At 51.5% G+C, this 22,079-nt stretch overlaps 1 protein-coding gene across 2 annotated transcripts in view; it reads left to right on the forward strand.

Moving 5' to 3' along the window:
- Window positions 1-22,079, forward strand: part of ZNF423 (zinc finger protein 423) — a 343,209-nt gene that overhangs the window by 69,795 nt on the left and 251,335 nt on the right. Inside the window, exon 1 of one of the 2 annotated variants that reach the window (XM_070451338.1) lies at window positions 2,400-2,663. The exons of the other annotated variant lie outside the window; for it this stretch is intronic. The gene's annotated coding sequence lies outside the window, so the exon portion shown is untranslated. Of the gene's footprint in view, window positions 1-2,399; window positions 2,664-22,079 lie in introns of those variants that run through there. 2 annotated transcript variants of the gene reach the window in all.

The following is a 22,079-nucleotide window of genomic DNA, read 5'->3' on the forward strand; positions in this document are numbered from 1 at the left end:
TTGGAAAACACTCTGATGCTGGGAAAGATTGAGGGCAGGAGGAGAAGGGGACGATAGAGGATGAGATGGTTGAATGGCATCACCGGCTCAATGGACATGGGTTTGGGTGGACTCTGAGAGTTGGTGATGGACAGGGATGCCTGGCATGCTGTGGTTCATGGGGTCGCAAAGAGTCGGACACGACTGAGCGACTGAACTGAACTGAACTTTATTTTTAATTAATTAATGACGTTTTGACCACACTGTGTGGCGTGGGGCTTGCGGGATCTTAGGTTCCTGCCCAAGGACTGAACCTGTGTGACCCCTGAATTGAGATCGTGGAGTCTTAATCACTGGACCACCAGGGAAGCCCCCCAGTTCTGGTGATTATTAGTGACACAAGATGAAGTGCCTAGGTGTCGTTGGGCAGTTAAAGTAATTGATGAAAGACCCAGCCAAGGGTCAGGGTCATTGCTAGTGAGCTTCCTGGCAGCTGAGGCCAAAAGAGACATAGGATGAAGTAGCCATCTCTGTCTCATTCAAGTACTTGGGACTGACGAACATTTATCCCTGGCACTAAATGCTGAGGAATTTACTGTGTGGATCCTCATTAATCATTGAACAAACAATAGCTCCATCTCACTAACAATTTGGCACATGGTACAGAAACATCTTTCCTCGATTTCTTTCTTAAATTGACCCTGGAAAATGCTCAGGGCCTAAGTGCACAGCACAGCCGTGGAGTCACGTGCAGCGCAGCCTGGAGGGTGTGCGGCAGAGACAGGGCGTCTCAGCGGCTGCGTCCTGGGCAGCTGCTCAGGTTCCCTTCCTGAGTGCCTGGTTAAGTGCAGTCAGGCAGCTTCCTTTAAGGCAGAGCCCTTGGTCTGCGAGTGGTTGCTCTGAATCTTGGGGAGGACTCTTCAGAGTTTCTAAAATTGATGTATAATTGCTGTACAATATTATATAGGGTATAGGGGTACAATATGCATGTGTGTGTGCGTGCTCAGTCATGTCCAGCTCTTTGGAACCCCGTGGACTGTAGCCCGCCAGGCTCCTCTCTCCATGGGATTTTCCAGGCAAGAGTACTGGAGTGGGTTGCCATTTCCTGCTCCAGGGGATCTTCCTGACCCAGGGTTCGAACCCAGGTCTCTTGCATCTCCTATATTGGCAGGCAGATTCTTTACCACTGTGTCACCTGGAAAACTGTAGGTGCACAATATATAGTGATTCATAATTTTTTTTAACGTTTTAGTCCATTTATAATTATTATAAAATATTGCCTGTGTCCCCCATGTTGTACAGTATATCCGTGTAGCTTTTTTACACCTAATAGGTTATACTTCCTAATCCCCTAACCCTATATTGCCCCTCCTTCCTTCCCTCTCCCCCCGTAACCACTGATTTGTTCTCTATATCCGTGAGTCGGTTTCTTTTTTGTTATTTGTGTGTTTATTTATGGCTGCGCTGGGTCTTTGTTGGTGCTCAGAGGCTTTCTCTAGTTGCGGCGATCGGGGGCTGCTTTCCGTTGTGGGGCACAGGCTTCTCCTTGCATTGACTTCTCTTGTTGCAGAGCACGGCTCCAGGGTGCGTAGGCTCGGTAGTTGTGGCCCTCTGGGGTCTTTCCAGACCAGGGATCGAACCTGTGTCCTCTCCACTCGCAGGCAGAATCTTTACCATGGACCACCAGGGAAGCCCTTCTTCTTCTTTTTTTAAAAAATTATTTTAGCCTCAGAAACTCCTCTCCCTTTTTTTGAGGAACACGTATCCCTAGCTTAGGGAGTCTTGGAACACATTTTGGGAAGCTCTGTTTACGTCTTTATGTTTTGAGGTCAAAGCCCAGGAGACACCTCGCCCACTGGGTCCCCACCTTCTCAGCTCGGATTATCATCAGGCTGTGTTAGCGTGTTGGGCCTGAGGGCTTTCATCCAGCAGTGCCCACCCCTTGTTCACTTTTTGCCAGATTACTGTATTTACTTATCTGAGCGGAACCCAGCCTTCAGGAGGGACACAGCCAGGGAGAATGAGGCTCAGAAAGGTTAAGAGGGCACACGGCCGGGGCTGCTATTGCAGGATTTGTCCATAGGCGCACACGCCCAAATGCACACACGCATACCCAGACACGCTCACGCTCAGCCGCTCTTTGCTTTGCACGTGAAGTGTAAACAGTGTTCTGTGCCCGAGATGGAGAAAGTCCAGCTGGAGCCCCCCTCTGTCCCCTCCCCTCCCAGCTGGCAGGGTGGTGGGCCTGGCCCTAGGAAGGTCTGCCAGTGGCCACTCGCCCCTGTGTCTGGCGGGCGCCCTGTGGAGTTTCCATGGTGAGCTCTCCTTTGGGGGCCTCTGGGTGGGACTTTCCATCTGGGTGGAAACCTGACCCGCAGGCCCCAGGAAGGAGGAAATGCCTTCCCCAAATGTGGAGAGAAAGAACAGAGAGGCAGCCAGCCTGGGACTCCAGCCAGAGCCCCCGACTCCTGTGAAGCCGCAGAGCTCCGGGACCCGGCGGGATCTGGGGCCCGGCTGCTTCAGACCCACCCTTCAGCGAAGGCACAGCCCAGGCGGGGTCGTAGCCTCACACAGTATGATCTGCTTGGGGGTTGATGGCCCTGTGCCCCTGAAGTTCCGGGGGCCTGAAGTTTGTGCGCCATCTGTGCCTTCTCCTCTTCCTGGAGGGATCCAGTAGCTGATTGGTAAGTGGCTGGTCAGGATTCGAACTTGGCTCTGTGTCCCCAAGGTCCACTGTACTTGGGACTCTGCCCCCTGGACTCCTTCAAGCAGGCATTTCCACAGGTACCACCTCACTGAATCTTTGAAGCAGCACTTTGACATTGGTATTGGTATCATTCCTATTCCCCATGTGAAAACTGAGCCTCAGAGAGGCTGGGGGTCTTGCCCAACATCACACAGCAAGTTTGTGGCAGAGCCCACAGCCGTCTGTGCATGTGTTCAGGTCATTACTAGCTCACTTCCCCCACCTTGTATGTGCTGAGTTGCTTCAGTCGTGTCCGACTCTGTGACCCTGTGGACTGTAGCCCGCCAGGCTCCTCTCTCCATGGGATTCTCCAGGCAGGAATCCTGGAGTGGGTTGCTATGCCCTCCTCCAGGGGATCTCCCACGTTATATGCTCATTTATTGGGAAAAGAGGACAGTAACAATTTAAAGAGAGTTGGCGATTGCAGTCAATGGGGGGCTGAGTCTGGGATGCAGGTGAGGGTCTGCTGCTTCCTCATATGGGAGTCTGCGTGGCCTCTTGTGGGGCACGTGGCTGTGACTGTCGTTTTAAGATGGATGTCTTCAGGTCTCACTCCTGACACAGGAGCCAAGCCCTTCCTGGCCAGCATCCTCGTGTGTATCCCACGCCATGGCATCTGCATCTCAAGGCAGATGGCATTTTCACCTCATAGGCTGACTTTAGAGCCTGGTACCCCCTTTCCCCTCCCCAACCCACCCCCAAGCTGAGACACCACCCAGGGACCAGGGATGGGCCTGAATCTGACCCACAGGTTTGCGAAGGGACCACAAGGTGAGGGTGGAGGATGGACCCCGGTGCTGAGTTGTCTCCATCACGGTGTTGTCTTTGGTCCTCCCAAACACCATCCCAGACCAGGTCCTGGGGCCTGACCGGCTGGGAAATGCCTGCTTGGGCCCTGACAGAAGTTTCCCTAAAGGGAACTTGTCTGCTGTCAGGGAGAGACTGACCGACCTGCTCCTCCACAGCCAGCCGGTACCCTCCCTCTCTGGCCTGGGAGAAGGCAGGGGGGTGCTGGGCACCTTGGCCCCCTGCTGCTATGGGGGATGGGCTCTTGTCCTCATGGTCTACAGCACAATTGTCTCCAGGGCTCAGGTCAAGGTTTGGGGATGCAGATGAAGGGGAACTTGGGGAGTGCTGAATGGCAGGAGCACTAGACTGGGAGTCCGGAGCTCCTCGCTCCAGGCCCAGCTCTGTGGCTGGCTGGGTTCAGGGGTCCTCAGCAGCCTGGGCGGCTGTGGTACCCTGAGGCAGGTGGTCCCATGGAGGATCTTGCTGGGAGAGTTGAGCAGGAGGAGGACTCCAGAATTCCAGATACGTTCTCTTACATAGAATAGAGGTTTGAGTCATGTCCTCATTTCTAGCCTCATGCCTTGCCCTGTCCCCATCCTGCAATGCCCTCCTCATCACCTACCCCAAAGCTGCAAGCCCTTCAAGGCCCAGCCCATTGCCTGACCTCTGTGAAGCCTTTGCCCGTGTCTCCTGGGGGCCTGCTTTTTCCGTGAACTCCCGTCCTGTCCTTTGCAGTCTCTGAAGGACCACATGGCAGTGTGTCCCTTTCCCTTAACTGTTCAAAGTCTCCATCTCCTCCATCACTCCACCTCCTCCGACACTTTCTCTCCCTCCCGCCCCTAGTGATCCAGCATGAGGCTTAAGTTGGGCTTTATTCGCTGATGGACAGTTTCTCAGAATGTACTTCACCAGGAAGTTCCACTGAACGTCTAACCACCTTCTCTGTTGCTGCCGGATGAACATCAGTGCTGGTGTTGCAGGACTTCTTCTTGATGGCCAGTGATGGCTGTGAGCCGAGCCAGCTCACAAGTCACTGGCCGAGTGACTCAGCTCACCAGCTGAGTCACCGCTGGCAAGGTCCCAACAGGCTTCACTCCATCCATCATAAATGTCACTGAGCCCCTACTAAGTGTCAGGCACTGTTCTAGGTGGTGAACAGGGCCAACGAAGTTCCTGCAATGGGTCTAGTGGGGGAGATGACGCAGGCAAAGCATATAAACCAATAAACAGATCATGTGTTCTGTATTTCTGCTGGAAGGGGACCAGCAGGGTGGCCAGTTAGAGATGATGGGGTGATGGGGAGCAGAGGGCAATCAGAGAGGCCTCTGCTGAGGAGGGGGTGTTTGAGCAGAGGGGATGTGGGCCATGCAGAGGGGGTGGGAGCAGGGGTTCTAGCTGCCCCCTGTCATGGGAGTGAGCTGGGCTCATTGAAGGACAGAGAAGGGAAACATCATCACTGTGGCTGGAATAGAGAGAACCAGGGGCAGGGAGGCATGGAGTGAGGTCAGGGAGCTGAGAAGGGGGCGGGCAGCAGCAGCAGTTCATGGAGGGCCCTGAGCCGTGATGGGCACGTGGGCTTTATTCTGAGTTGAAGGGGAGCTGGGGAGCGGCCCCTTTAGCTGTGTGGGCAGTGACGCTTACTTCATACCCATTCCAGTGAGAGCCGGAGGGGCTGAGACCGGGGGCAGGAGGTGAAGAGGTTAGACTGGGAATTTCTTTTGGAGACGGTCCAACAGAATTTGCTCCTGGGTTGGATACTGGGGATGAGAAAAGGAGGGGGTCCCTGGATGACTCCAGGGTTTTTGGCCGAGTGGTGGGGTGGCTGGAGGGGCCCTTCACTCTGATGGCAGTCCTGGCAAGAGCCGCTGGGGTGCAGATGGTGGTCGTGGGCTCAAGAGTTAGACGGTGGCCTTAAGTTTGAGATGCCTCGTAGACATTGATGAATGATTGAATGTGTGTGGTCCTGCGATCTGGGGAGGATGATTCCAGGGGTGTGTTTGGGTGTCACGAGTGTGTCGTTGGTACCTAACCCTGGAATGGATGCACCTACCAGGGGGGTGAGCCTGGACTGAGCAAAGGAGTTAAGATCTGTGTCCAGGAGGCATCAGTATTGAAGGCTGGGGTGAGGAGGAGAGACGGAGGAGAGAGGGGGATGGTCAGGGAGATGGGAGGAAACCCAGGAGAGGGTGGGTCCTCACCACACAATGAAGATGGAGTCCCTGGGCAGTTCAGAGCTTTACAGAGCGGGGTCCTGTGACCTTGCGGGGACCAACTCTTCTTACAGATGTGGTCAAGTTGCTTGTGATTTGTGCGAATGGGAAGGAAGACCCGCCTCACGACTCTCACACTTGGTGGGAGCCAGAGCTGCTAAAAACAGCCTTTGCTTGAAACCATTCTGGGGCAAGCAGAGATGGGGTTCAGGGGTTAATGAAATGAACTCTTGTCTGCAGACTGGCCCATCCGGGGGTGTCTGCACTGAGCCCCCCCCTTCCTGCCTCCCGCTCGGGAAATGTACCCACGGCTGGACCAGAGGTGGTGTCTGGGAGCGGCAGACTGTCCGTGGCGGAGTCCAGCTGTGAGCGAGCCCTCAGCGCTGAAATTGCCAGCCTCGCGCAGCCCAGAGCCAGCCCGCGGAAGTGGGCCAGCCGCACCTCCGTACAGGATTAGAGGGATGTGTAATGGATTAAAGATCAAAAATGTTAATTAAGAAATGGTCTTTTCTAATAAGATGCCTTCAAGGGCACAGGCCTGAAAAGGAGGGGGTTTCTCATTTTGGCAACACGGTTTCTGTTGTAATGAAATTGGTTCACAGACAGTGGGGAGGACCCGACGTTAAGTCTCGTTTTAAAGACATCTCCATCCAAATTAATTAGCAATAAAAAACGGAGGCCCGAATGTCAGGCTGGCAGGCAGGCATTGTGTGGTGGCTTGGCAGGAAGGCTACATGGACTCCAGAGAATTTTCTCTGTAGCCCAGGGCCGCTGGAATGTTGTATCTGGGGGCACATTCCAGGAAGCTTAGTGGGGTCTAACTGTCTCTGGGGTCAAGAAATGAAGCCCAGTTGGATGCTAGGTCTAACTTGATGGGCACTCGCTGTGTGACTTTTAGCTGCCCATGGCCCTTTCTGATCGTTCCTCTAAATTTTCTTTCTTATCAACTGTGGATAACAATGAAAAACTCTTTTATCTACCTTCATGGTCTGTTGGAGCAAAAAGATTCTTAGATTTTGAAAACTCTAAACTCTCTGTGAATCAATGAGATTATTGCTAAAGGAAGATGTATTCTGTGTGTGCCTGGCTCATCCCTGGCCAGGCCACACATTCTGTCTACTCATTCATTCACCAGTGGAGACTTGGGCTATGAAGTCCCTCGGGTTGTTTGCATGTCGCAGAAGGGCACAGTAGCCTGATGGTTAAGAGCTGGGCTCTGCCTGTTATACAAAGTGAAGTAAGTTAAAAAGAGAAAGACAAGGAGAAGGAAATGGCAGCCCACTCCAGTATTCTTGCCTGGAAAAGTCCATGGACAGAGGAGTCTGGCGGGCTGAAGTCCATGGGATTACATGACTGAGCATGTGTGCATGAGGGTGGAGGGAGATGGGTTGGTAGCAATAAAGTGGTAGAACTAAAAAAAAAAAGAGAGAAAGACAAATATCATATATTAATGCATATATATGGAATCTATGAAAAATGCTATGGATGAACCTGTTTGCAGGGCAACAGTGTATGCACAGACGTAGAGAACACTTGTGGGAAGTAGGGAAGGAGACGGTGGGGCTGACTGGGAGAGTAGCCTTGAAACGTGTAAAAATTTACATGTAAACATTTACATCTATGTGAAATAGATACTCAGTGGAAGTTTGCTGTATGGTACAAGGAACTCAGCCCAGTGCTCTGTGACAACCTAGATGGGCGGGATGGGGTGGGGAGTGGGAGGGAGGTTCAAGAAGGAGTTTGTATACCTACGGCTGATTCATACTGATGTGTGGCGGAGCCCGAGACAACACTGTGAAGCAGTTATCCTCCAATTTAAAAAAATTAAAAAAAGAACAATACATTAAAAAGAAAAAAAAGAAACTGGGCTCTGGAGCCTGCGGGGTCATCAACGTGTACCTAAGCTCTGCCTCCTGCTTGGGAGCCTAGCGGAACTTTGCGCCTTCTGTGAGCATCAGTGTCCTTGTCGGTGAAATGTAACCAGTGTCTGTCTGCTCCCACTGCTGTGATGTGTGAGGGGAGGGAACCCGCAGTCAGCCTGAGCGCTCGGGAGGTGTGGTGTGGTGAGCAGTGCTGGGTGCTGGGGTTTTTCTTCCGCAGAAGCCTTGGGACCTGTGTGTGGGTTCCAGACTGATCCTGAGTTGGAGACTGGCTGTTCTTGAGTTTCCTGGACCCTCCGCTGTGCAGAACCTCATTTTTACAAGAAGCCAGAGGAAGGAGAGTCTTTCGGAGCCTGGAACTTGTTCTGAAGGTTCCAAGACTTGAGAAAAGAGTGGACCTATTCATCCAGGGGAGAGTCTCCCACTGCTTCCGATCAGAACTTGCTCTGTCTGATGAAATCATGCGTGTTTTCTCACCTACCACACATCTTGTTTTCTGTGGCAGTGATGTTGGGAGCAAGACAGAGAAGGGAGAGAAGTTTTTTTTTAATTTTTATTTTTTACTGTCCTCTTTGCTCTGGTTGGAGATTGTCACACTTTAATCTTACTGTGGCTGCAAACTCTCACTTTAGTTTTTTAAAAAATATAAAAAAGCCTCATTGTTTTATTTAATGGTATTTGCCTAAAACTGAAATTTTATCTCATATTAGCACCATGAATTCTGTTTTCCTTTTTCTTGCATCTGCCTGCCTTTTTTCAGGATTTTACTTTTTTCCCCAGGAAACTTAAAAAAAAAAATTATGATAAAATATACGTGACATACAATTTCCTGTCTTAGCCATGGTCAAGTGTCCAGGTGTTATGTGTCCAGGTAACACATGACATTAAGAACAGTCACACTGTTGTGTAATTGTCACCCCCATCCATCTCCAAAATGCTTTTCACCTTCCCAAACGGAAACTCTAAAAGAGTTTTTGTCCTTTTGTGTCTGGATTATTCCACTTAGCATGTCCTCATGGTCATCAATGTTGTAGCATGTGTCAGAATTTCTTTCTTTTTTTAAGGCTGGCTAATATCCTGTTGTATGTATACTCCACATTTTGTTTATCCATTTATCAGTCAATAGAGACATGGGTTGCTTAATTTTTTGGAAAAACTGCCAAGTGGCTTTACCACATTACAACACCCACCCCTAAATCTCTGTCTGAGAAGGAATGTGGCAGGCATGGACTTTTCTTGTCTCTCACTTGGATAAAGGACGCCCGTGGCAAGAGGCTGTCAGGGGTGAGGGGATGGTGAGGTTCCCTGCGTGGAGTGGAGCGCTCTCCCCAGCCCTCTCAGCTCTGGCCCAGCCTCCTACCCACTACCACCTGTTCACAGGAGCGGCTGACACTCAGATGCAGTCCTTTCCTGCCCTCCCCATTGCACTAAGGTAGCACCAGTGATGCTCAGAGGAGGGAGGGAGCTGTCTGCTCAACGAAGTTTGGTTGCCACTTGTGGTCATGGAGATGCTTTAAACCTCAAACCGGCAACTGGACAAATGGCAGAACAGAAATACTGGGATGAGCTGCTCTGCGGTCTAAGGTTTGCCCTCAGTGACACTGACGAGGGAGAGAAAGAGAAAGGACAGGACTGGACCTGACCTTTAAGAAAGCAAAACTGAAAAGTATGGACCCGGCAATGAGGACAAATGGCTGACTGCCGTCCCCAAGTATTGGATGAATGGCCCAGACATAACGCTGAGTGAAAGGAGCCAGACACAAAAGGAGGGTGCTGCATTCGCCCATTATGTGGTGTCCAGAACTGGGCAGAATGGTGTCTGGTGACCGAGGTCAGGCAGGCATTGGCCTTGGGGCATGGCTGGAAGGGGGGTGTGCAATCTGCGGGGCCTTGGGAAGGTCTTCTGTAAAAACGTGCTGCCCAGTTTGCTTAAGATTTGAGCACATTACTGCATTTAAGTTGTTTCAATGAAAAGGGGACATGAAAATAAACACCAGACAGAAAATATCTTCATTTCAGAGGTGTGGAGGCTGTGGGCTCTTTACTTAGCTCATTTCCCCATGAGTTATTAGGGTCTATATTCCAAGACCCACTGCTGGGTCTGACTCAGCCAGCCTTTCCCACCAAGGGTGAAGTTCCTGAGGGCGGAGGGTACTGGGGCGCCCGGCCTGTCCTGTTAACATCCTGTGTCACAGCGGAGGGGGCTGCGAGCCCTTCACTGCTCCCTACCATTCTTGGAAAGTAGGGTTCAGACGTTATGCCAGGAAATTGTTCTAGCATGGGATCCAGGGCGCCCATCTTTTCTCTTCCTTCCTGGCCTGACCTTGGGTGAACTGCTTGCCTCCTGTGAGCCCCCGTCCTCTGGTCCAGATGCCAGGATGGCCTCAGCGTTGGGAAAGCGTGCGGGGCGTCTGTGTACCTGTGAAGGGCTGGGCACAGGCTGCTGAGTGGGGAATCCTGTCCTGGCACCTGTGTGCCTCTCACAGCCAAGGTGAGGGGAGACGTGGGAGGGATGGATGCTGCCTGGGTGGGGTTCTCAGTGGGGGTCACTTCCGTGGGCGGCAGGGCTGCGTGGTAGGTTTTGAGTCACAGGGCTGTCCTGTCATAACTGGAAGCTGTACCGCACTGCCCCTCCAGGGGTCAGGGCCCTGAGGCTCTGCTCTGGATCTCAACCTCGTTGCTGAGTGGTTTTTAAACAGGGATTTCTTCATTCATTCATCTTCTCATTAAGCCTTATTTGAACACTGTTACTGTGCCTCCGGGTGGGGGTTGTGTCCAGATGAATACTGTTTGGAATTATCCAGTCGTGGGAGGAGAGGAGGGAGGATCATCTTCTTAGCATCCTCCACGTGCCCAGCCGAGCACCAGGGGCTTCTGAACCCGCGTTGCCCCATCTAATCCGAGAGACTACTCTGTGCAGTGGCTGTTAATCGATTCCGCTTTACAAGGCAGGAGACCAGGTGTTGGACTAAGTGCTTGCTACTCAAAAGTGTGGTCCATGGACCGGCATCACCCATCAGCTGGCTTGAAATGTCAGAATCTCGGGCCCCTCCCCAGACCTGCTGAGTCAGACGCTGCCTTTGAACAAGATCAAAGGAGGTCTGTGTGCACATCCAAGGCCCTTGTTGATGAAGCGTGAGCAAGCTGGGGACACACTCGGCTTTGCCTCTGCCCTCTATAGTTATGACGGTGGCAGTCAGAAGGAAGCTTTTCGAGGTGACAGTAGCCAGCGCTGTGCTGAGCACTTGCCGTGGTTTATGGTCTGTCATCCTCTGATAGCTCTCTAATTCAGGCACCGTTGTCATCATCTCCCTTTCATTGTTGAGGAAAAGCCTCAGAGAGGTTAAGTAACTTGTCCTAGGTCACACTGCATTTGGGAGGCCAAGCGCCTTCTTGGGAGGTGTGTGTGTGCGTGTTTTGGAGGGGAGGTGGTGATCCTGGCATGATGTGAGGATTTGGGGATGTCACTCTTGGTGGAAGCAGCAGACATGGCAGATTCTTTGGGGAGACCCCGGTGGGGATGGGGAGACCCTGAACACTTCCTTAGAGGTGCTGCCTGCCACCCAGGGGGGAAACTTTCTGGCTTTTCCTCTCTCCATGCCCTCTCTTCCGAGAAGTCCTCCCTGATTTCCCCCTCCTATCACCCTCTTCTTATTTTTGGTCTTTGCCTTTATCACATGTTTTGATTTGTGCCTCTTTTTGCTAGATGAGGAGGTCTTTGATGAAAGGACCATGTCATTCATGTCTTGGTCAACTTTGTATCCTCCATCCCTAGAATAGTTTTTTTTTTTTTCCCATTTATTTTATAATTGGAACCTTCTGTGTGCTGAGTCCTGGCTTAGACACTGATGTTTCCGTGGTAAGTAAGGCAGGTGTGGTTCCTGATCTCTGGAATGCAATAAAGGGGGGAAGCTCTTGTGGGAAGCCTGACTTATTCATTCATTCAACAAACACCAGACCCCGGCGGGGGGTTACAGTGCAAGCAAGTCGGAGTGTTCCAGGCCCTTACAGAGCTAACAGCCCAGTGGGGTGTCCCTGCCAGAAATCTGTCTTTATAGACTCAGCACAGTGAAGAGAACAGGGCTACAGGGCAAGGCTCCCGGCCCCACCTAGGCAGGCAGGGCACCTTCCCTCGGGGAGCCCTGAAGCCTAAAGGGAGACGTGAAGGAGATGTTTGGCCCCTCATTCTTTCCAGACCAATACACTTAGCAAGTTTGGGGATCTTAACTTCAGATGAGCGCAGTGAGAACAGGCAGGTTTGCTGTAACAGAGGTGTGCATGTTTGTGAAAGTGCAGTTCCATGCTTGAAAACAGCCATTACCCAGCAAAGCTTACTCTGAACTGAGAACTTTCATGCACCACATGCTGGTGGTGAATTTGCTGTGATCCACATGTAGTCTACCTGGGGATGCCTTTTTGTTACCCTCCAGCCATTTGCTAGTCCTTGGGTTGCATCACCTCCAAGGCATATCTCAAGCTTTCCTTTTTTATTTTTGAGCCTATTTTATTGTAAAATGAAACACAGACACCTCGCAAAACAAATGTGGAAGTGAAAGTCGCTCAGTTGTGTCCGACTCCTTGTGACCCTATGGACTATACAGTCCATGGAATTCTCCAGGCCAGAATACTGGAGTGGATAGCCTTTCCCTTCTCCAGGGGATCTTCCCAACCCAGGGATCAAACCCAGGTCTCCTGCATTGCAGGGGGATTCTTTACCAGCTGAGCCCAATCACAAAACAAATGTAAAACCTAGCAAATTCTTATGTGAGACATCACTGAAATGCCCCATCTGTGTTCTCCAGCCCAGACACAGCCCCCTCCTCCTTCTTAAAAGTAAGCATTCACCTGACTTTTATGGCCACCACTTGCATTTCTTTAACGTCGTCACCTCAGTGTGCACTCCCTACTGCTACAATTTAGATTTGGAGTGTCATTCTTTAAGGACTTGTTGTGGTTTAATCACTAAGTCATGTCTGACTCTTTGCAACCCCATGGACCACAGTGCACCAGGCTTCCCTGTCCTTCACCATCTCCTGGAGTTTTCTCAGACTCACGTCTGTTGAGTTGGTGATGCTACCGAACCATCTCATCCTCTGTCATCCCCTTCTCCTCCTGCCGTCAACCTTTCCCAGCATCAGGGTCTCTTCTGATGAGTTGGCTCTTCTCATCAAGTGGCCGGAGTGTTGGAGCTTCAGTCCTTCCAATGAATATTCAGGGTTGATTTCCTTTAGGATTGATTTCCTAAAGGTTGATTTCCTTTAGGATTCAGGATCATCTAAGTGTGTACTCCCTGCCACTACAATTTAGACTTGGAGTGTCATTCTTTAAGGAATATGAGGGTGTAATGTTTTTTTGAAAGGATGCTTAAAATAAGCATCCTTTCAAACAAGCCCCTGAAGTGGATCCTTCTGATGTTTAGGCTCCTGGATGAACCGTTTTCCACAGCTGGCAGGAGAAGGTAGAGCCAGAATAACATTCTAGTGCCTACCACCTAGCAGCTGTCCCCGGAGGGTTGGATGGTGGCTACACCAGCCACCAAAGTGTTTGGCCTTCAGGGGAGGAGGTGACGTAGTCCTGTACCGGGGTGATGACGGTTGGAATGGCTAATGTTGTGGAGGGGAGGAGCTGGTGAGCTGTTCTGAGTGAGGAAGTCATCCATCAATCTTTCTTTGACTTGTCGTTTGTAACGTATTTTCTCTTCTGAGCATTTGGGGAATTAATCTCCTCACACCTGCTGCAGCAGGTGAACGCGAGTTTGCTCTTGGGATGTCCAGGGTGCGCAGGTGTGTGTCTTTGAGACCATTCTTCACTAAAATGGATGGCAAGGGGGCTTTTCCTGCTGTGTTGGGTTCCTCAGCACTCCACCCAAAGAGGGACTCGCAGGCAGGTGGTCACGCGTCTTGCTTGGTTTGCATCCCCAAGAGTCCAGATAACTTGCAGAACTGTGTTGAATTCTAGAATTTATAGGCATGAGTTCTATGGGATTGGGCTTGGTGATTTAAAAATAATGGTTAAGTAAACAGTGGGCTTCCCTGGTAGCTCAGCTGGTAAAGAATCCGCCTGCAATGCAGGAAACCCCAGTTTGATTCCTGGGTCAGGAAGATCTGCTGGAGAAGGGATAGGCTACCTGCTCCAGTATTCTTGGACTTCCCTGTGGCTCAGCTGGTAAAGAATCCACCCGCAATGCGGGAGATCTGGGTTCGATTCCTGGGTTGGGAAGATCCCCTGCAGAAAAGAACAGCTACCCACTTCAGTATTCTGGCCTGGAGAATTCCATGGACTGTATAGTCCATGGGGTCACAAAGAGTGAGTCACGACTGAGCAGCTTTCACTCACTCACTCAGCCTTTGATGTGGGCCATGCAGTCCTCAGCATCTAGGGCTTCCTCATGTCCTAGAAACTTCGCTCAAGCAGGTGGATGACAAAGCCACCCTCTGACCGGGAGGTGGGGGCTGTTCACTTCACAGACACTTACAGGGCCGGCGTGGTGACAGTGAGTGTGTGAGCATCTCATAAAGCCTCCCTTGGCTGCAAACTCATGAACTCCCGAGGGTAAATAGAAGGAGAATGTGGGAGGTGTTAGTGTAGCAAGTTAGCAAGCTGAGTGAATGGTAAGCATCACAAACCCGTGGAATCTGAAATATGATATTGAAAGTCAAGGAAAATATGATTTTTTGTTTGTTTGTTTTTGTTTTTGGAAAATGTGATTTTTGAGACTAGAAATTCTTGGCCTTGTCTGTTGACCCTACTGATGGGGAGTCGGTTTGGCCTTTGGTATCGAGGATGCAGAGGGGCTGGATTTGGTCCCTCTCCTCACTCAAGGTGCCATGTGCCCCTTGCCTGTGGTTACACAGTCTAAGAGGAGAGAAATAACAGTCACTGTACAGCATGGCAAATGCTTTAGAGAAGAAAAACATAATACCCAAGCACAAGGCAATTTTGTTGTGTGTTGGCGACATGAAATGAGAATTGTCCCCGACCTTTTTCTGTAGCCTAGAGCCATGCTGTCTTTCGGCTGGACTTAGGCTTTTAAAAAGTCTCACATTCTGGAGAAGGAAATGGCAACCCACTCCAGTATTCTTGCCTGGAAAAATCCATGGACAGAGGAGTCTGGTGGGCTGAAGTCCATGGGATTACATGACCGAGCATGTGTGCACGAGGGTGGAGGGAGATGGGTTGGTAGCAATAAACTGGTAGAACTAAAAAAAAAAAAGTCTCACATGCTTTTTAACATTAATTTTACAAATATTTATTTATTTATTTTTGTTTGTTTGATGGTGCCAGGTCTTAGTTGCGGCATGTGGAATCTAGTTCCCCAAAAAGGGATTGAACCCGGGCCCTCTGCATTGGGAGCCCAGAGTCTTAGCCACTGGACCACCAGGGAAGGCAGGTCCCACATGCTTTAGAAGAAAACTCGAGAAACTGAACAGCTACATGGATGAGGGCTCCGAAGCATGTTCGTGCCTGCCCCCACCACTCCCCGTCTGTCAGAGGTGCTCACAAGCATCCAAACTCAGGATGGATGTTGTCCCCGTGTTCCCAACCCATCCGTGCCCCCTTCCCTCCATCGTCACATTCCATTGCTCGGTAGCGCCCTGGGAGGAGGGGCCTGTCCCAAGCACCGCCCTTCCCTGGAGGTGTGCCAGCCAGCCCTGGAGGGCCCTCAGGAGGGATGCTGGAGGGCGTGGCGTTGACCAGGTAACAGCTGGGTTGGATGGAGTGGTCTCCGAAGACAAGGGCAGGGTTATACAGCTGGAGGGGAAGGTGACCCTGGGATAGCGCGGTACCCAGAGACGGCTGTGCCTGCAAAGATGCTCCTTGCCTTGGCCACTGGTGGGGTATTGGGGTGGGGAGTGGGGAGCTCACCTGATTCTGCTTATTTCAGTTAGGGTCTGGCCTCCTGCAAGGCTGTCTTCTGCACACTTGATTATCAAACTGCTTTGATTCTAAAACGTGCATTTTATCATTGTCTAACATTTCTGAAGTTGGGGGTGGGCATTTTAATATCCACGTGTATGTCTAATGCAGTGACTCTCCCTCCTCCCAAGAAAGCTATCACTGAGTTCATAGGTGTCAGACATTTGGTGGCCTCTTGGACCTGAGGGACTCTGGTAATGGTGGTGGACGCCCTTGTCTGATGCAAGCAGCTTCCTGGAAACCAGGGTCTGAGAACCTAGGCCTTGCAGACATGCATGCCTAGTCCTGGCCCTTTGTGGTTCTAGGCCTGGCGTTCCGGGCCTCTTACCTTCCCACACACAGCTGCCATACAACACGAGGCAGAGGGAGCCGTCAGCAATGGGCTGCAGGTCTGGTCGGCAAATCCTGGGACCTCGAGGCCTCCAGCCGCCTCTGTGCACTCTGCCTGGACCTTGCTTAAATGCTGCATCCACTTCTTCCCTCCCTTACCCACTCTTAGCCTCGCTGTTTCTTCCACCTCAAACACTCGCTGGGTTCCTTTGCGATCATCCTAACCTCCTCCGAGGCAGGCCTGTCCCTGGTTCCACTTCTGATCCACTGGGTACCCAAACAGGACCTGGCTGGGCGCAGGCTCTCCTGCAACACTCATTGCCTGATAAATTGAGGTGACTACAGCCCAGCACTGAAATCTTGCATGCCTTTTATTACTGTCAGCATCTGGGCAACACAGCTCGAGGATCAAAGAGAGTTACAGGAGAGAATGAACTCTTAAGAATGGCTAATTATTATTATTATTATTTTTAACCAAATGCAATTTACTAAAGGGTACGGAGAGGGAAGGAGGCACAGAGAGCACAGCCTCTAAACGAGGGTTAATTAGAAGTCTTCCGGATAGCTAGTGCTTCATCAGCAACAGAGCAGCATGTAAATAAATCTAATTTCCCTCCAACTCAACTCGTCACAGGCTTAATTACAGCAGTCACAATGTGTGCATGTGTGTGTTTTTTTCATTAGCGCAAGAGGGTCATTATTAGCCACGTCTGCTAAGAATTTTTATGAAGAGCCCGGTTCCACCCTCGATAGGTGTCCTCAGAGAGCAGAGAGGAACTTTCCGTGCGAACGAAAAGAGTTTCCAATTAAGGTGGCTTGAAGGAAGCAGGAAGCGGCAACGCAAATTAGAAAAAGATTACAGAAAGGGAAAAAGACTGCGAGTGCCTTGCTTGCTGGCGGAAAGGTTCTGGGAACCTTGGTTAATTACCAAATGGAGGAAGAGGTCCTTCCAGGGGGCTGGACCTTCTTTTTCCCTCCATTGTCTCTGGCCTGTCCTGAAATCTTGGGGCTCCAAGACCCCTCTGGGATCCTTTCTTACAGTCTGTCTCTAGAGAGCTGAAAATGAACTTTACACTTGGGGAGGACAGGGCTTGACCACTTCCCCCCACTTCTTTGAGATGACTTTTCACACCCCTCACCCCCACCTCAGAGTAAAGCAGCGGAGACCACACTGTCCCCGCCGCCAGGAAGGTTGCCGCACTGGACTGCTGTTGCAGTGAGTGGTATTGTTCTAGAAATAAATAGCCGAAAACCCCGAGTCAGAAATTAGTTAACACAAAGGAAGTCGAACCCAACAGGCTGAGTTCCAATTGTCTGCAGGAAGTGCCCTGCCCAGGGGGGCCTTTGAGGGAGGATTTCAGTCCATTTCGCCTGGCACTCAACTCACAATGTTGGCAAAAAAGTTTTTCTTCCCTTTCGACCCCTGCCTGCCCGCCCCCTAGCCCCCATAATGATTACATTTCTCATTAAGCATTGTAGGGGCTGCACTTTGTAGTAGTTAATAAATCTCTAATGACTTCGAAATCAAGGCAGCTGTCTGAATTCCAGGCACACGTGTCTGGCCTCCGAGACCACATCTGTCCTTGGCCGTCCAGCAGTGATGGGATCTACTGCGCTCCCCGCCGCCACCCAGGCACCCAGCAGAGGGCAGACCCAGCAGCTCCTGGTATAGGAGGGAGCCAGGAAGCTCCCATGATCTAAGCCCCTCTTGGTGTCAGTTGTCCCCAACCTGTTTTCTTCCAGGCTCTGCTTGAATGCCTCCAGGAATGGGAGGCTCACCTCCTTACAAAGCAGCCTAGACCCTAGTGGCAGCCGCAGCCGTCATGTTTATTGAGCACTTACTAAGTGAACCTATTTAGTTTACTTAGTTCAAGTGAATAAACATGAACTAAAAGTAGATAGGGTGAGGGGTGAGGCGTGTAGTGTCACTGTCCTATTGGACAAGGAGGTTCAGAGAGGTTAAATAATTAGCCTACGGTCACACAGCTTAGCTGTGAAGCGGGGGGGGACATCTCCAGCTTGTTGAAGGTCAAGCCCGTGCTCCCAGTCCTCGCGATGAACCGGTACGGGTTTCTTTCTCCCCTTGATCAGCCCCATGGGCTCCGGTTCTGTGCCCTGTGATCTCCCAGAACAAGCCTGGTCTTCTGTATTCTCCTCTCGAGTGGTCCGGGGACAGCTTTCCTGCTCTGCTCCCCCACTTATTTTTTAAAAGGACGAGATGCTTGGATTGACATCCCCGGCTAGAGTTCTGTGATGATGGTGCCATTGTCAGAGTGGGGACCAGTTCTAGCGGGGACTCCCAGCCCTTGGATCTCTCAAGCAGCTGGTGCAGGCGTTGAGAAGGCCAGGACAAGCTGTGTGGACAGGAGCAAGCACTGCAGCTCCCGATTCAGGGCTGCTGAATGCCCGCCAGGCCCGAGCCCAGTAGAGCAGGGTCAGGAGGGGCCAGCAGTGTGGCCCCTCATATGTGCAGCTGTTGGCTGGACGGACGCTGGGTGATGCGCCAGGTCATCTGTTTTAAATGCCTTCCTGGGCTAGGGCACCGCCACCGTGGCCCCAGTTCTTAGATTCCTGGGCTAATGAATTGTGGACAGGGGGGCTGACATTGTCACACAGTGATGGCCCCCTCAGTCCAGGTTTCTTTTCTAGGTGCGCGATTTGGAGGTAAGCATCCTAATATGGGCTAGGATTGCTTGAGGGGGCAAGGCGAGGGGTCCCACGATGAGCCTGCTGCTCTTAATTTTCTCCCTCCTTGCTGTGGGGTCTCGGTGAAGACCCTTGCCCTTGGGGAGGGGCAGAAGCCTCTTCACTGTCCTTCTTGGGTGGCTCCTTGGCACTTTTATCTTTCCAAGGCAGGGTCAGTGGTTCAAGAGTGGTTGGGCCACCCCCAAGCCTCCTGTCTGGCACAGTTGGGCTGTTGAGGCCGATACTGTCCTTGTGTTGGTAAGCAGAGGCCGTGTGTGCAGGGTCTGACACTTGGAAGAACCAGTATGTTAATAATTTCATCTTTGATAAATCAGAAGACTTGTCTGGCAGTGGTGGGATTCAAACTCCGATCTGACCTCACAGCCTGTTGCCCCAGCCACAGCACTTTGCATGCTGTTTACACGGCCCTCTGATGTTTGAAGTGCTCGTCAGTATGATCTGACCACGTTGAATTAAAGTCCGGAGGCTCTCAGACTATCTTGAATTTGTACACAATCACCTTTAATCTATCTGAATCCACTCTGGATTTCTCAAGTTTGCTTTGAATCAAGCCACTCACACTGATTCTGGGTTCCCTCCAGTCGTGGTCTGAGTTAGGATTTCATGGACATCCCGTGCCTTCCTCAGGCCCAGCGCTGCGCTGCCTGCTTCCGCTGTAGGCCCGCTGACATCCTCTCGCTTCTTGGAATGGACCCGATGCTCCATCCCTCAGAATCCTTGGTGCGCACTCTTCTTGCTCCAGAATGCCCTTTGCCACGTGTCGCTGGGCTGGTTCCTTCTGTCCTCCAGAGCTCAGCTCATGCCCCCTGCAGAGGGGCCCTCCCTGCCACCCTGGCTGAAGCTGGCTTCCTCTAGTCTCTGCCGCCCCTTCACCTATTTTATTTCCTTCAAAGTCCTGATTTTGTTTCTCTGTGTATCTGCTGCCTTTCTCCCTGATGAGAGGGTAAACTCCCCAAGAGGGTCTGCCCGCCTCCATTCCCGCTGTGTCCTAGGACAGTCCCTGGCGCGTCCTGGATCTTGGTAAGTGTTTTGGAAATAAGTGGATGTGTCTTAAATGCCCCTGTGTCTCTTTTCTGGAAAGGAGTGTGAGGCCACCTTGGGGGCCTTGGCCCTCCTTCCTGTGGCTGTCTTCTGTGATTCAGAGCCGGCAGCTGGCAGACAGAGGGGAGGGTGTCTCCCAGGGGGCCTGTTTCCCAGAAGCATCCAGCTCACTTCCCCACCTGGGCTCCTCCAAGGGCAGAAGAATGAGGGCCTTCCTGGAAGCCCTTGTGGCTTGGCCCTTGGAGGGTGGGAACGACTTGGGTCCCATGCTTAGCCATTAGTGACGAAACCCAGGAAGCATCCTGATTTCGTGACGAGGAGGGGAAAAAATCTCCTTTTTCTATTCAGTAAAGAGAAGAAAGGAAGCTGCCAACTGAGAATTCCCAGAATGGGAATTTCCTAAACTTTCCCTGGGACCAGTGGGTGTAGGAAGAGGCACCTATTCCACTCCTCCTGGGCAGGAGTGTGATGACCAGTGTGTGCGAGTGTGTACGTGTGTGCGCACATGTGAGTGACACCCAGAGACGGGGTTCGTGGGCCACAGCAGAGCCTTACAGGCTGACGGCATCGTTCCTTTCAAGGCTGGCTGCCCAAACTCTCCAGCGCACCCCCTCCCTCCTCTGCACAGATGCGGCGGGCGGTGGTGGCCTGGACGGTGTGGAGAGAGGAGGGCTGAGCGCTGGGGAGCACACCTGACTCTCAGCCTCAGTGCTGCTGCGCGAAGCAGGTTCTTTTTCTTGAGTCATTGTCAGCCTTTGGTCCAGCGTGGTGACTGAAAGACTGTTAGAGAATCAATATTACTTCCATTCTATTTAAAAGACATTAGGACAGTACCTAGGGGCGGCACACAGAGGCTTGTTAAGCACAGATTTCCAGGCCTCATATTCAGAGAGGGGTGGCCGTCTGTCATCTGGGATCCCCTTCTAGGCGATGCTGGCCCAGGCGGCCCTTTGACCCGCATCTCCAGAAACTCGGCTGTTAACCCGAAGACTCCAGGCTGAACTCTTTTTCAGAGCAAGGAAATTTTCCAAGACAAAACAAGCCCACCTCTCCCCACTTCTTTACCGGGACCTGTTTACATATAACTAGAAGTTGGGGACTGTGAGATGTCCCTCTAGACGAAGCTGTACAGGCAGACTCAAAGAAGAGGTCCCTGGAAGAGAGGATCTTGGCACAATGGGCAAAAAGTTTCCTTCCGAGTAGACGTTCGGCTCAGGATCCCATTCTTATAAAATGATTGCCGCATGAGTCCGGAAATACGTGATCTTGTTCATCAAAATGGTCACAGCGCAAACGTCTGGGTGTGAGATTTCAGGTGATTTTTACCATTTTCCTTGTGCTTTTCTGTGTGACATTCATCGCAGTTATCTTTCTGCTCAGAGATAATACTAAAGGCTCATTTTGTGGGAAAGAAAGATATTCAGAAATACAGAAACAGATTCGGGCAGAAAGGTAGGTGGGACCACTGGCTGGTCTGACACGTGCCAGTCCCCCGGGCAGGCATGGTGGATTTCTATTGGAAATATGGGCAGAGCGTCCAGCTTGGGCATTTCTGGGCTTGCCTCAGTCTTTCTTGCCTCCACCGGGGGCCCCTGTGCCCTTTGTAGCTGGGGTCTCCCATGGGACCTCACCCCCTGGGCCCCCTGTCTTTAGTGGATCTTGTTGCTACTGGCTGCCCTTCTGGGGTAGTACCTTGGCTTGAGAAGGAGGTGACATTGCACCTGCCTCATCTCTTTATTTATTTTAAAATTAATTTTATTTATTTATTTTTCACTGCTCTAGGTCTTTGATGCTGCACTCCTGCTCTTTCTAGTTGCGGCAAGTAGGGGCTGGTCTCTAGTTGCAGGGCATGGGCTTCTCATTGCAGTGACTTCTCTTCTTTCAGAGCACAGGCTCTAGAATTCGGACTCAGTAGTCGTGGCGCATGGGCTTAGTTGCCCTTTGGACGTGGGATCTTCCCAGACCAGGGATCCAACTCATGTCCCCTGCCTAACCACTGGATCACCAGGGAAGTCCTCGTCTCTTTATTTGATGTGGCAGAGATGGGATGGCATCTTGGAGCTCGGTGTTTTCCAAGTGGCTTAGGCGTCTGTGTTCAGCTCTCTGTGTACTAGAGAGTGAACCCAGAGGAGCCCAGACCCGGCATCCTGGGAAGCAAGTCTGAGCTCAGAAGGAAGGAACACAGCTTCTTGGAGACTGGGATCCCTGCCTGGTCGTCCTCTAGCTGTGTGACCTCGCCCCCTCTGCGTCTCCGTTCCCTTATCTGTAACTGAGGCCACCTTGTCCGGACCTCATTGGGGAGGTGTCACAGAAGGTCCCCAACAAGATGGCTCCTTTTCCTGCCCTCCCTGTGCAGAAAAGGGGATTTTTGCTGGAAAGATTTCCAGAAACTGTTTTGGACTCTGACCCTGGCCATATCTTGCCTGTAGCAAGTGATCATCTGACATCGCCCGGTGTGATTTCTTAGCAACCGGTTCCTTT

The sequence above is a fragment of the Odocoileus virginianus genome, chromosome 20 (genome assembly GCF_023699985.2).
Source record: "Odocoileus virginianus isolate 20LAN1187 ecotype Illinois chromosome 20, Ovbor_1.2, whole genome shotgun sequence".
NCBI lineage: Eukaryota > Metazoa > Chordata > Mammalia > Artiodactyla > Cervidae > Odocoileus > Odocoileus virginianus.